This window comes from Electrophorus electricus, chromosome 17 (genome assembly GCF_013358815.1).
Source record: "Electrophorus electricus isolate fEleEle1 chromosome 17, fEleEle1.pri, whole genome shotgun sequence".
NCBI classification, from domain to species: domain Eukaryota; kingdom Metazoa; phylum Chordata; class Actinopteri; order Gymnotiformes; family Gymnotidae; genus Electrophorus; species Electrophorus electricus.
In genome coordinates this window covers 17,287,182-17,302,407 of record NC_049551.1, presented here as the reverse complement: position 1 = coordinate 17,302,407, position 15,226 = coordinate 17,287,182, and the positions used below count along the sequence as shown (strand labels likewise).

At 47.1% G+C, this 15,226-nt stretch overlaps 1 protein-coding gene across 2 annotated transcripts in view; it reads left to right on the top strand.

Annotated features, from left to right (window-relative positions):
- The first annotated feature begins 665 nt into the window (after window positions 1-665).
- zmiz2 (zinc finger, MIZ-type containing 2) overlaps window positions 666-15,226 on the top strand; it is a 30,340-nt gene continuing 15,779 nt past the window's right edge. Inside the window, exon 1 of one of the 2 annotated variants that reach the window (XM_035535645.1) lies at window positions 666-690. The gene's annotated coding sequence lies outside the window, so the exon portion shown is untranslated. The other variant, XM_035535643.1, reaches the window with a different exon arrangement.

Sequence of the window (15,226 nt, the reverse complement as noted above, 5' to 3'; positions counted from 1 at the left end):
AATAATAATAATAATAATAATAATAATAATAATAATAATAATAATAATGTGATATTGAGCTTGGTGGAGGTTGAAGCTGACCTTCCTTCACCTTTCTTTTGTGCACTGTGCAGCGACCCACATCATAGCCTAGTTCTTAAAGTGGATTCAGATGTGAACCAATCAAACTTCTCTGTTTCCAGACAAAGCTGCCTTCATGTCTGTGACGTATACATAGTTATGTAATTAATGTAATTAAAGCATAATTTTGCTATCCAGTGCTTAGTGTCATTTTACTGCACTTTGTTGGAAATTTCCTAATCAAACAAATAAAGTCCTACTTGATTATATAAGTTCTAACAAAAATTTGAATAATTTGTAAAAGAACAGTGATGTGTTTAAATAAGCGAAAAAAAAGAATTATTTTTAGTGTGGTGGTGCGACAACTATCTTCCATCATAAAATAACAACATATCTTGCACGGAAAAGATAGGCCATTTTGGCTCTAAAGTGCTCTACCTCCGGCTTAGCGTCCAAGTAGAAGTATGTGCAGCGAGGAAACAGAATGGCGTGGATTTCTCAAGTAGACGTAGGTTGTGTCATTGAGCGAAGCGCAGCAAAGTCGTCATCCGCAGCGACTCGCTCGATCGACGATCCACTAATCTGGCCTGAAGCCGTGGAGGGGAAGTCAGCCGGGGAGGGCGACGAGGGGTGAGTGACAAAAAACTGCCTCTCTTTCTTCCGACACACAACCTCCATCCCCATGATCTCATGAATAAATTATAGCGGCTCATTGTGCAATAGAGGGAGGAATGCAGTTGAGACTAGGAAAATACGGCCGAGGGTAACGTTACAGACTACACATCGATCAAGGTAGCACCGTCTTCTGAGGGAAACTCTTCTCTGCGTCTCGAGCGAGGCGGCTGTAACTTAGCTAGCTAGCTAGCCTCACTCGACCATTGTAGATGGATTATACCATTAGGAAACGATAACTCCGTCGTACAAGTTTTAACTGCACATTGTACGGATTCCCGTGGCATAATTTGATGCGTGTAGATACGTGAAAGCACGGTCGCACAGGTCTTCGAAAAAGGATTTCCACCGCAGAGTTACGGATCCAACCTCGGGCAGCTGGAGTCTTGAGGTAAGTCCAGAAGGAAGCTAGCTTAGCTGGCTAGCATACCTCCTCATGCCTTTTGAAAATTAAATCAGTATTAAACAGAAGGAATCGTTTTGCCGTCATTTTAGTTGTATGTCTTCGTGGATTTTGGGCTCTTACGTTAAATGTTTGCCTCTAGTGTGCTGGTAGCTAGTTAGCCAAGCGATGCTAACTGTCGTGTAGCCTCCGCTAGCCTCACTCCAGTTCCTAACGCTAGCTATCGTAGCTACGTAGGTTAGCGGACCAACCTGGGCTATGTTAGCTTAGCTCTGTACGTTAGCTCTGTCTAGGTAATTTTCACGGTCCGCTCAGTTGTTTCCTTTTTGGCCTTCTGGCTAACAACTTTGGTAAGCAGAGTTAACGAGACCTACTTGTATTATATTTCAGAATTTAGTTTAGTAGCTGAAAGGTATCAGAATATTTTTCGTCCGCGGTTACTCAAAATTTCTTCTTGGCGTTTTTGTGGTGGAGCATGGCATATTTTAATCCAGTGCTCAGGTAACAAATATTGACGAATTTAAGGATTCTAAAATAATCCTTGCTAGTGCCAATGCGAATGAATATTGGGGTTATTTAAATTATTCGTAATAATTTAGTAAAATGATTTAATAGTTTTGAATTAGTTTTACAACAACTTATGAGCCATAGTGGCTCGTATGTCAGTGTTTTAATTTTGTCAGTGATTCTTCATTACAGTGGTGTAGGTTTCATTTCAACTTTGGAGGGGGGGCGACACCGATCACACTACTCAACCTAACACATTATTTGAGTAGTGTGAGCAGGAATTATTGGGGGTTGTCAAAACTACGCCTATGCTTTAGAGTTTGTTCTGTGGTAATGTGGTCACTGAGATCACCATTCGAAATGGCACTGGTGGTTTTGTAAGTTAACTATGCAAGTCCATTTTTGTGAGGTAAGATCTCATTTGTTAGATCTGACCAAGTTAAAAATAAAGGCATTTAACAATAAATATAAAACTGACATAGTTAGGTTTGTGTCTTACATAGGTTCCATTATTATGAAACTGTTTTCTGCATTAATGTCAGTCTGTATTGCATTCCTTATTTATACAGAATTTAGTTTTTTGATAGTAGATCATGTACCTATCATTACTACCTCTTGTAGTTAATTAGCTGTGTGCATAACAGGGTTTTATGTCTGAGTCAGTGTCAAAGGGACCTGGGAACGTTGTTTTGCGTTTACATACAAGTTCATATTCTCCATTTAGAGTAATATACCAGCTAACACCAAAATGTCTTATGTGGCCATGGTGGGGGCAGTGATGTAGGTGTAGACAATGGGATTAGACAGGGGTTGCATACTCAAAAATACTTTTACGTTACCGTCACCCGGAGTGCTCCACCCAGATGCATACGTTCAATGGGGTGTTCAGACAGGGCACCGCTGGACCTGTGTTTCTCATGCAGGACGACATGACATCGCGTGTGCTGTGTGTGTAAAGTGTTGTCCAGCATTCTGCAGCTGTTTTTACAAAGCACAGCAGCGCCAGCCTCACGTTAGGCCATCATGGCCTGGGCCGAAATGACGGCACTGAAAGTGATGTGGACAGATGGTGAGCCTCTGAGCCAAGAGGCTGCTCACCTCCGCCTTGCGGAGTCTGTGTTTGTGGGTCAGAGAGCAGGTAGGCCACAGATGCCTTCCCCAGAGGTCAAACTGTGGCCACATTGGTGTCCCAGATAGATAGTTGTTCACGCTTTAGAACTTCCTTGCTCGGTAATAATTCTATTTCATGATCATGATAAGAACCTTGTTTAACACCCAGCCTCCACAAGCAAAATGCGCAAATGCAGGGTGGAAATGGTGTTATTCTTGGTGCCATAAACTTATGAAATAGTCGGGCTTGAAATATGTTGATCATCTGTATTTGCGCAGTGTTGTCCATTACTGCCAGTGACGGTAACTATGATGACGGGTTGCACAAAAACAAGGAGTGACGTTTACTACGTGCAGTAACACAATGGAAAATCCATGTGAAATAGCCCAACTCTCAATATATATCCTAAACACGTCCCACATGCTTGTTGTGACTGAAATGTTTCTTGTAATGAGATCTTAGACATACTATTTCTCTTATTAGAAGGTTTATAAATCTGCATTCTTCAGCAAGAAACCACCAGAAAAGGAAAACGTTGCAAAAATGGCACAATTTTCATATTAAATTAAATGAGTGGCAGTATAATGCTTATTAAAAGCATTTCACATTGAAAGGGTTTAGTAAATTATTGATAAGTGGCTTGCCTCTGCCATCAAGCAGAGAGCCCGGTGTCCTGAAAATGAACTGTCCCCTTTCAGTGGGCCCTCCTGTGGGACATGAAGGCAGGCCCAGGGTTTTTTTGTTGTTGTTGTTTTTGTGTGTACCCAATGAGCTTTTTGGCCTTAGTGTCATATTAATTTAGCACTCTGCTCATTTCTGTCCCCTTATTTGAGATGGCTATGACTACCTAATAAACGAACTGCGCAGACTGACCCCACACCCAGAAAAAAAACACTTAATTTAAACTTCTCCTTGGCTGCCTTAGAAATGTGTTTGGGGGTTGGACGGGAAGGACGGGGTGGGATTCTCTTAATCATATCTTAATGGAGTCGCTAACGTCCACTGCCGCCAATGCAAACAGTGGCTCCGTGTTAATAAGCTGCATCAATTAGCATGACATGCACTATTGTGGATGAGCCAGGTTTTAAATAGAGCCGGCACACCCGGAAATCTGTGCCTTTATTTTTTAACCTTGGTTTGTGCAAACATGCTGGCTGACCTTGGCACAGTGCTGCAGTGTGAAGACAGCAGTTTTTTTTTGTGCGTGTGTGTTTTTTTGTTGTTGTTTTTTTGTTTTGTTTTTTCAACAGGAGCAATGGAGAAGAAACAAAAGGATGTGTGTGTAATTAAATTTAGAGTCGGCACACAGGCACAGTCGATGAGGTAGAAGGCACACTCTTTCACACCTGGAGTCACGCCTCGGAAACCAGTGCTCCATGTTGCTACTGAATGCCGAGCTTCATTGACAATTTTTATGTCCATTTTTGGAATAAATGTTCGGATTTCTGGATGACGCGGATTAGTATTGATGTATTTTCGTTTGAATTTCAATACAATCTAATGGAATTTCTAAGGATGTTTTTAGTGTTTTTAGAGATCTTCTATACACCCTGAAGACATATAGGCTGTTATCAAACACATCACACAACCGTCTGACAAAGATCTTATTTCCAAAGAACAAAGCAGTGAAAATATATATTTTCTTTCTTTTGAAGGACAGGCATCATTAAAAGATGAAGGCTTTCTGGCTGTGATCACAGTATACCAAGCCACCTGGCACGGATACCACCAAGGTGCCATCACCTACCTGAGCCCAGCCTTGGGATGAAACGCCACCCACTTTTGGCCACTATTGGAAGTTATGGCCAGCCCATTAGCCATTAGGGTGCAGGTCTCAGCTCTTAATTTAGGACGGTGAGGTATTTTCAGAACAATGATAGTCTCCTCAATTAACAAATATTTCTAAATGTTACAGCTTTTTGTGATGTAGTCTTTTTTCTTTTTAATACTGTATGTTGTCAGTGGTTCCCCACTGGAGACATTTAATTTTCATAGTCCTGAGAACAGTTCAGTATCTGTCACCTGGGGCCTGCACTGTGGGGGGTGGGTTAGGAGTGTTTGAGGGGTAGAGCCTTTACGTAGGTGCCATTCGCAGAACTTTGGTTCGCAGAACAAATCTGCACACATTCACCCACCCACCCACAGTCCCTGCAAGCCTGTAAAAGGTAAAGTGCACTCCCCCCCTTTTTGCCTGCTGCTTGCTTTTTATGTACCTGTGAGAAGAAGGGATGCCAGCGGCACTGGAATAACGTTGGCACGCTTCGCTCCGGCATTGTGGCGGGAATTCTGCTCCCGATTGTCATGCCCCTGCCTTCACGGTTTGCGGAGTGTCGGGCTGTCTCCTCCGCCCCCAGCACACGCTCAGGGGAGGGATGTGCTTCCAGACTTTAATGGGAACACAAGAGGCCAGACCCAGGAGTGTGTTTGCCATTAAATGTCAAAGCGCAAATCCGTATTCTCGATAATGGAACCGTATGTGGGAATATGTGACTGCTTTTTAATTCCCGTCTACATCATTGTCCGAGACGAGGTTAAAGAACATGGCGCCATACTCCTCCATCTGGACCATGTCACAGCGGTTTCTTGTTTGTTGCATCCATTTTCTTTCTTTCTTTTCTTCTCTTCGTGTTTTGTGCCGTCATCGTTCCCGGACAGAAACTTGTTCAGGTGATCGGGTCCAGCGTTGAGCAATTTAACACAACAATAGGTTTCCTCGCAAGCTTGCATTGCAAATGAATGGAGCAAGTTTCCACTTGTGAACAAAGCCTTAAATTCCCTAATGGATCCATTTAAGGACAGCAGAGCTCCCAGCTTAACGCTTGAGGTGTTGCACATTCTGTACTGTAGTGAGGCTGCTTAACATTAGTGAAGGTTGAGTAATGCCACAACCCTGCTGCTCACACTACATCACAGTGTTGTGTACCTGCTACAAGCAACCACAACACAAAGCATTAGTCTGCGCTCGTCGCAAGTGTACAAGGTTTAAAGGTGGTTGTGTGCAGATTGGCCTTTTGGCTTAAATAAACAAAGAAAAATAAATGTCTTGAAAGGGGCATCTGTGTAAATTTGTTCCTTTGTTGTGCATGTTGAGTTTAAATGCTAAATGGATCAAACGCAATCAGCCAGTCCATACATGAAAATATTATCATCTTCAGCTCGAGGTTGTGTGTGTGTGTGTGTGTGAGAGAGAGAGAGAGAGAGAATCGGTAGTCCCTAGCAGCACAGAAGCTCATAACCTAGGGTTACTGAGGTGTTACTCAGACAGCAGGAACATGAGTAATCAGGCTCGTAGCGCTAAGACTGAACAACCTGGAGATCATCAGCTTGCCCTGCCTGTTTCTTGTCCCCTCCCTTCTTGCAGTCAGTGTGTCTGACAGACTGAAGAATAGATGGTTGGCAGGCCTTGTGCGTGGTAAGGAACCTTAGCAACCGACTCCATCATTACCCCCACGCTCCTGTGCCAGCTCAGACACAGGACGCAGGTGTCCTCATCCCGGTTAAACCCCACCCCCTAACCAAACCTTTCGCGTCCCTGCTGCATGGCCTGCATGGCCAGCATGGCCAGACGGTGCTGTAATTTTTTTAATGAATCACAGTGTTCACCTGATCCAACAAGCGAATAATCCTGGTGAAAACAATACCAGCTCATCTTTGTCCATGTCACCTCAAGGCTTCATTACCATGTTTTAAACTATTGCAATATGTAGCTGTATTTTTATTACAATATAGTGCTTTTAGGGGGAGTGAGCAATTAACGTTTACATTCTACATCTGATTCTGTGAAGTTACCTTGCGACCGTTTTTCCATCCCTACTTCACCTGCTCCGTTTCAGCTGCTTGGAGTGATACTTGGCTCTGTTTGGGAATGTTGGGTTTTTTTTATGATTTTTTTTTCCCCCTCCAGTTTTATTTTTTAAAAATTCTTAATATCGCAAAAAAAGTTCTAATATAACTTTTCCCCAAAATTGGTCAGCCTTGTTTAGGACCGGTCAGCCTTGTCCGGCCCACAGCGCTACTGAACCAGGCTGCTTGCCGCCACATGTTCCTGGTCCATGCTCTTGTGTCGAGACACGTTGGAGCTGCCCGCGGGTCAACCCTGCCTGATTAACATGGCCAACTGTGAGCAGGTTGCCCAGAGTGACGCGGGAGACCCAGACAAAGCTGAGTGTGCCCAACACAGACTTCATGCCAGTGTTGGACGCTGAGTAAAAGCTTTCCCAAACAGAGCTTTCTTGAAATGGCATCTTATGAAACTGCATCTAGGGGGATTAAAGGGGGGTTCCTTGGCACTCCTGATGTTGAAGCTGTGTCTGGGAAAAGATCTTTTTGGTGCAAGGATGTAATGGATCCAGGCTTTAAGGTTGCAGGCTCCGAGTTGTGGGGGAGGGGTGGGCTGACCGGACGCAGTGGGGGGGACTGGTAACGCTCCCTTTCAGAACAGCTGCCGTTTGCTCTGCAAGCTGGAGTCCCCCCTCCCCCCACGTTTGGCTGTAGAGACTCTGCTTTGATCTCTCTTGGACTTCGGGCTTTTTTGGACCACTCACCCAAATTGCTCCCGTTGGCCCCGTGTCCTGAGGACTGTTGTTTCTTCTGAAGGATATGGAGTGGGGATGTCAATGCATGAGGGTCACAGAGGTCAGCCCAAAGTGCCTTTCCACCAGCTGCTAAGAATCTTGGGAATGTGAGTAAAGGTGGTGTTCAAATGGACAACTAGCAGCTAATGGGTGTATTCTTCTCCATCCAGGCACGGTGATGTCAGCGTTTCCAGAATACACCAAGCTGTGGTTCTAGCTGAATAAGTCTGGTGTTCTGTCTTTTGTATATCTGTTGGTTGTACCCCCTATTTCTCTTAATAAGGTAATTGGTTTTTAAATTGCCGTGCACTGTGAAAGTGATGTGATGTGGAGGATTTACTGGTTTGAGCTGCGGAGCTGCTAGAATGTCTACCATTAAGGTTCACTGCCAGTGAAGTGGGTGACATTGTATCCCATGCGACGTGGGACATGCCAGAAACATTCTTCATCACGATCCTCCCTTTATTTTTAGTTGGCTGTGGTGACAGCTGCTACAGATGAGGTGAATTAGGAGATGTGTTTTATAGTGTTGTAAAACACTACTGTGTTGGTGGAAGACCACACGGGCAAGGACTCAGACGTGGGGCATCCATGCTGTGCTGGGTGCATTGTCTCCACCCCTTTAATTCCTCCTTCAGATGCTGAGATGCATATTGGAGTGGGTGGGTCTAAGCTCCCAGGGCTTCTGATCTCGTGTGCTCTTGTCTGCCTGTTGTCCTTTTGATGGCTGTCCCCTTCGACTCTCCTGAGTGTCTGGAAACCCCCCGGGTACAAAATACTGTGTTTCTCTCAGTGCAAGCTGGAGTACACTTCTCTACAATTTGAGGCTTTGGACGTGCTGTTGCTTACTGGATGGTGTAACGGCCGGTAATAGCAGCTGATGAGCTGCTGGGAAACGATGGAAACGGCCATTGTCAAGGATGTGGTTTCGAAATCAATCGCCCTAAACTGGTATTTAGTTTGACGTGAGGTGTAATCGAAACCTGCTGGGGGCAAAGTCATTTCACTGTCCAGTCTTCTCGGCTTGAGGACTTGGAAGCGTTGCGTTCAGCTTGTTGGAGCGACTCCTGTGTTTTTTTTTTTTTTTGTTTTGTTTTGTTTTTTTCCCCCCCTTTCTTTTCATCCCCCTGTGCGCTGGTGCATGGCCCGGAGGCTGGTCTTCCGCTGCTCTGCCCTACCACGTGGTCTTTCCCTAAATGAGATCGCTTCTTTCTGATCTGGCCACCACAGGAAACGGGCCAGTGCCATCATTCACACTCTCCACATGCTGTCCCTCTTGTGTGGGGACGTACAGGGAGAAATCATTTTTATAAGAACAGAAGGGGTGGGGTCACCATGGTGACCAGCATGTGTGAGAGCTCCCCGATCTGCTTGCCTTGTGGTTTTACGGGGCCACTGAGCTCACGAATACATGTCTGGAGAATGAGCGTCATGGTATTCGATTGCATTGTTAGGCTGCGATGTTCTGATGAGTTTGACTCTGTATTCAGGGCAGCACAATGAACTGAAACAGTTAGTTAAAGATAGGCAACAAATGTTGATAGCAGCGTCTTCGTTAAGTCTTTCTGGCTTCACATGGCATTTCTCATTTAAGATACTCATTTGATATGATTGATTTTGATCTTTTTTATTTGGGGTGTTGACCGGCAGTCAAGTAATGTGTGGAGAGAAGCACTGTGTGGGCTTTGGGGAAATATTTGCTTGGTTCAATTCCACAACTTGTGATTTAGAATGGAAATGAAATTCAAATCTCTCTGGACTATGTAATAAGAAGTGCTGACAAACAAGCACCACTACTTTTACAACCTTCTCTTCCCACCTGATCTACTGGGACTGGGCCTGGCCCCGCCCCTGTATGAGGCCACACCCTTGGGGGTGGACCTTGATCAGCATGTGTAGGGAGAAGCTCGGCTGGCGGAGTGGCCACTAATGGCCACTACCTCTGGCCCCTTTCTTTGGGCAGGGCTTAGTTAGCGTGCCGATCAGAGCCAACCATGCAAGGTCAGTTGGGTTAATGGCTTCCCTGTACCCAGTGACAGGGACACCGTTACCCTGATGGATTCCTTATTAGCACTGCGTCTCCAGACCCTGCTCTGCCTGGCCATGCGCTCTCTGCAGACGGATACTCAGAGCGCTAAGTTCTTGGAAATGCGCGTGAGTTAGATCAGTTATTTGGAGAGGTAATGTGATCCCTGATCAAAACGTACTTTGCTGCTATAAACTGCCATTTCCGTAGCAGCCTGCTTTAGCTCGTGATGGCTCTTCAGAGTGCTTGTGCTGACATTTCTATTAAAAGTGGAATGGTAAGCTTTTACATTTAAATGTGCAAATACCAGGATTTTAAACCATGTTCTCAATCAGTGCGTCTGTTCCCAGTATTGACTGCTGGAACAGGCTGAAAGTGAAATGAGCAGAAATAGGATTCAAACAAATTAGCACCTCTTAGCACGTACAGAGCCACTGAAAAGCCACGGATAGCTGTGGACCACGAGAGAAGGCAGGAATAAACATGCAGCCTGGTTATTAACTGGTTTCTGAAAGGCCTGTTGATTGTTAGGAGAAAGGATACGCGTGAGGTAGGAGCTGTGGTGGGTAAGCAGGTGCAGTATTAACATGGAAGACCCCATCATGCACGTGGGCTCATGGATTTTGTGTTCTCTGAGCGTCTTGACAAATGTCATGTATTGTAGATCCATGTCCTGTGGCAAAATAGTGCATCTCATTCATCAGTCATTACATTGATGGTGCACCGATGTGATTTCAGTATATTTCAAAGCATGTAACATTCATAATATGCCAAAAATCATCCGAATATTGTGTCTTGTCCATGCTCAGCTCACGTTACTGCAGGGATAACTCCAGTGCTGGAGATCTATTGCCTTGCAGACTTGCGTTCTGACAGACCTGCCTCTAATATTCAAATGCTGATGATTAACTTAGGTTGTCCAATTAGGGTTGGAACTAAACACTGGGGTGGGGTAGGGGTGGATGTCTAGGGCACTTTCCCTCTATGGAACGGTACATAGCCAACCCTCTGGTGGGCTAATGAAGTGCACAACGTGCATGAGTAGGAAGGGACCAAAGGCAGATGAATGGACGTAGCTGCTCCCTTAGCAGGGTGTGGAGGGACCAGCTGCAGACCGATCTGATACCTGTCAGCAGCTGGATTTGTGACACCTCTGCTGTCTCTCCGTAGCTATAGAGGCTGAATTCCACCACTGCTGCCTAATCTGCCATCTTTGTGTACACTGTGTTTGCAAATATGCTGAGTACTAGATCAAGACATATTTTGTGTGTGTGTGAGTGAGAGAGAGAGATTGAGTGCTGTATGTGTGTGTGTGTGTGTGCGCGCGCATGTAATTTGCAACACACACCACTTGTAAGCCTTAGTGCAGTGACCTTGTTCCGCCCCTCTGACACTCTCTAACCATGTCACTGGCTCTTCCTGCGGCCTTCCTGGTGACTTTGACCACAGCCCATGCCTGCCATGGTCTGGGAAGTCAGAGAGGGCGTGGCTCTCTGTTGGGTCCCCCCCACTTCCAGAGGAAGACGCTGGCCTTTCCTGAGCATCCTCCGCTCCATCAGTCGAACATATGAGCCCTACAGGGACATACACGGAGCCCTATGTTTGTGCACCGGCATTGAACAGTCTCTCTGTGGAATGTTTAGTCTGATCCTAATGGGTGTCGGGAGGAAGGCCAGGAAGGCCTGGAAGGATGGCACTAAAGTTCCCAGCCTTTTTTAAAGCTATGCTAGCGGTCTGTGTTGGTTGAATATGGGGGCAGGGTTCATTATGGAAGTCTACAGGGCAGTCATTACATCATTCCAGACAGGAACTCCAGCTCTGCTGAAGAAAGAGGATCTACATTTTTTTATTTTGAAGGACTTTCAGCCATGTTCTCCCTGCGTTTAGAGCTTGGTGGCACCAGCAACAGAGAACCCTGCCCCTGGGCTCGGTCCAGCACTCGCTGTGGAGCAGAGCGGGGCTCTTTACAGCCCTGGAGTGAGCGTTCAGCGTCCTCCCGCACCGCTATTGGTGGGCTGACACGACTACCGTCGCCGGGGCTACCGTCACTGGGGCTGGCCAGCGGCACGCTGTCTGCGCGCCACCCTCTGCCGAGTGCCTCTGTCGCCATTAATCAGACAAACCATCAGTCAGTCAAGCTGCTTTTCACAAGCTGCAAGAGAGCGTTGGGGCTGTGTGCAGAGTAGGTCACATTGCAGAGGTGGGGGGAGGGGCAGTGGGAACCACTGAGTATTGAAGTCAGACAAGTTTATCAAGCACAGAGCCTTGAACAACCCTGCCGACGCCACTGTTCTAAAGGACACGACCATAAGAGTCGTTAGAGCAGAATCAATACAGGCAGACTCTGTATGCATTCAGACCCGTCAGCCCCAAGCCGCTCACCGGGGGACAGAGGTTGTAGAATGCTGAGGTTGTTGCCCAAGACCGTTTACAGACGTCTATTATGCATTTTTCTGCAGCACGTTGGAAGACACACAGGATTAATCTAAGATTGGCTTTACATATATTATAGTTCACATTGCTGTGTGTTGCCCCACTCACCCAACAATGTCTTATTGTTAGTCAGTAGAGTTTCTCAAGCGCTTAATTCACTCAGTTCCTGTCTTAAAAAATCCTAATTTTTCCAACTGAAGCAAGTGGTAGCAGTGTAATTTTATGGGGGCCCACCGGAGTAGCTCTGCCACACCACCCAGTAGTGCTGCCACTCCACCCACCCCCCTGGGAGTAGCGCTGCCACTAAATCCAGCCCCCCGGAGTAGCACTGCCACACAACCCAGTAGTGCTGCCACTCCACCCAGCCCCCTGGGAGTAGCGCTGCCACTTCATCCAGCCCCCGGAGTAGCACTGCCACTCCACCCAGTAGTGCTGCCACTCCACCCAGCCTGGCACACAAAGCTTGCAAGCCACTTACACACACAGTTCCTGAGACGTGTGTGTGTGTGTGTGTGTGTGTGTGTGTGTGTGTGTGTGTGTGTGTGTGTGTGTGTGTGTGTGTGTGTGTGTGTGTGTGTGTGTGTGTGTGTGTGTGTGTGTATACACACCAGGCTACTTGTCAGATTGTTTTGAAGGAAAACTCTAGCCTTTTTCAACCAAGTGCCTATCTAACCACAATCATTTCTACATGTTTGTGTGTACAAAGAAAAGAACATAACATCCTTCAAAATCATGTTGTTTAATTCAATAAATAGAAGTACGAAGTGACTATGTAACTTGAATTCAAAACAACCATTACCTTCTAACAAATGTTGTCAGGATGGGTCACACCAAAGCTGTTCTTAAGTGATTTGAACAAACTTTTGAACACAGAAGCAACATGATAAAATGCTCTTGTGGTTAATGCCTCTTTCCCTGAGGTGTTGTGGCGTTCATGTGCAGGCAGGACCTGTGTGGTTTGAGCTGAATCGCAGTATTGCAGACTCTTCCCTCTGGACAGATTTACAGCTTCATTTGCATAAATACCTTTGACTGAAAAATTAATAAAGGTGTACTACAGAAATGCGGTTCATGTGAATCTTTGCTCAGAGGCTTCCTTTAGAAGTTTCCATGTACGCCAAACCCAAACACACATGTCAAACACCATTGGTTATAATTGACTACAGATGCATCACATGGAGATTAAGGTGTATGCCAGTGGATGATGCCTTTCACTTGATTGATTGGCTAACGTGGTGGGTGGTGGCTCCATGGCTCCTCCCCTCTGCTTCTAAAAGTTGTCCTGTTGCTCCTCCCTTTGAATAAATTAACCATCAGTTACCAGGAAGCAACGGGAGCACACAAGGTATGAGAATGGCAAACAGCTGTGAACAAAGGCCTGGACACGCCGCAAACATAGCTGAGCTGGGAGGTGACGTTTGCCCACTCTCCTCCCCCAAACACACACACACATGGGCATCCGCCTGCTAGCTAGTGAGAATCAGGGTCCTCCACCACATTCCAGTGCGGCCTGGACGGAGGTACCTGCGTAGCCATCTCCGTCTGCTTCACGCTGAGCCACTGATCCACCACGCTCATGAGCCCAAACACCCAGGACCTGCTGGACTTTGCGCTGATGATTTAAAACTCCACTTCTGAATATATTGTTGTTCTTCCTTCTTTTTTCATGAGTATTGAGTAGCTCGAACTCCTGCCGAGCCCAAATGAGACCTGGGCTGCCACCAGCCTGCGCACGTCTCTCTGATGCTGAGCCTCCTTATCTTCTGCATCTCCCATGTGATAGCATCTGTCTTCCCACCTCTCGGTGTGTGTGCTTGCGCCTTGGTTCCTGTTTGCTTTGTTCCTCGTAGGCTGTGTCCAACTTTCCTTTTGTATTCCTTCCTTTATCTCTGTCAGTCTGCTCTTCACTAACGAGCCAGTTCGCTTACAGCTGGGGGATGTACATAATGATTTTTGCTGGTCTCCTTGCAGAACCGGAAGTAGTGGTGGTGGTGTGGTCAACTGGCTGTGTGTGTGCAGGAATGTGTTATCAGACCCAGCCTTCCTGTGACGCCTAATCCCCTTCTCTCTGTCCACCCTCCCCCGCTGTCTCTGTGTGTGCGTACATGTGCGTGGGTTAGCAGCCTCTGGGCTCCAGTCCTCTCCTCCCAGCTGAGGCCATGTGTGGAGTGGGTGGCTGGAGGGGGAGGGGACCCTCAATGGCCTGAGTCACTCCCCTGTTTGGCATGAGGACAAATGGCCGATTTTGGACATCGGGCCCTAGTGAGCCATTAGCTGGTGCGGTCCTTACCCCTGCTCACAGATGTCCTCCATTTTAACGCACTGACTCCTGAGGAGTGGACGCAGGAACCGTCCTCCAGAGAAGCTGTTCGGGGCCCTCTGGAGCCCACCTGGACAGGGACACTGCTTTGGCCCACAGCTATGTGGGTCCATGCGTGTGCCTTCCTAGCGGTGCTGGCTCTTCTGGCTGGAGTACAGTATTCAGTAGGGGTCCACACCCCTGTTGCAGCCACCCGCCCTGAGATTTCCTGTTGGAGGGGCGGAGGAAGCTTTGTGGGCGAACCCAGCGACCCGACCCGCCACATGGCTAGAGAATGAAGGAGACCGGGGGGGGGGGGGGGGGGGTTGAGAAAGATGTCACAAGAGAAAGTGAGAGTGGGGGGGGGGGGAGGGAGAGAGCACGTGGGGGGGGGGTTGTGTGTGTTTGGGGGTGGGGCTGAACCATAGGATCATGGAGAGAGGGAGAGAGAGAGAGAGAGAGAACAGGGTGTTCTGTTCATTGCAGGGCAAGAACAGTTTGTGCTGTTATCGGCCTCTCTCTCTCTCCCACACACACACAGGGGATGAGGATGCTGATGCTGAAGTGTGCTACCATGGAGCTTGTAAATAAGATCTAGTGGGGTGTGTGGGGGACACTTTCTTTCGCTTCTGTCCTCAGCTGGAGAGAGCCGTCCTCCCCCGGGTGTGTGGTACTGGCCGCTGTAATCTGCAATATCTGTTTGGCTGTTTGCTCAGGTCTGCCGCACTAATGGTGGCGATGACTCTTCTGGAGCGCGTCACACAGCGAAGCTAATACAGACCTTATAAAGCCTGCAGAGGGTGTTATGAGGTGTCGTTACGTTGGAGTGTGCTGGCGTGCTTTGCCGTGTGCTAGCGTGTCTGTGGTTGTGAATGAAGGCAAGTGGCGGTGTAGACGCGTAAACGTTATTAAACCTGCTACACTCATGCGGTTGTAAAAACACAACAGAGTGGCTCATCCATCTCCAGCGCACGCGCGCACACACACACTCTCATTATCCCTGTAGGTGCCCCTCTCTGTCATACTCTCTCACTACTTTGAGTGACTCTCTGTCCCCCTTTCCACCCTCTTTTCTCTGTTCAAAGCTGTAGGGTGTCTGACCTAAATGTAAGGAGAGCAAGGGAAAGGGGGAGAGAGAGAG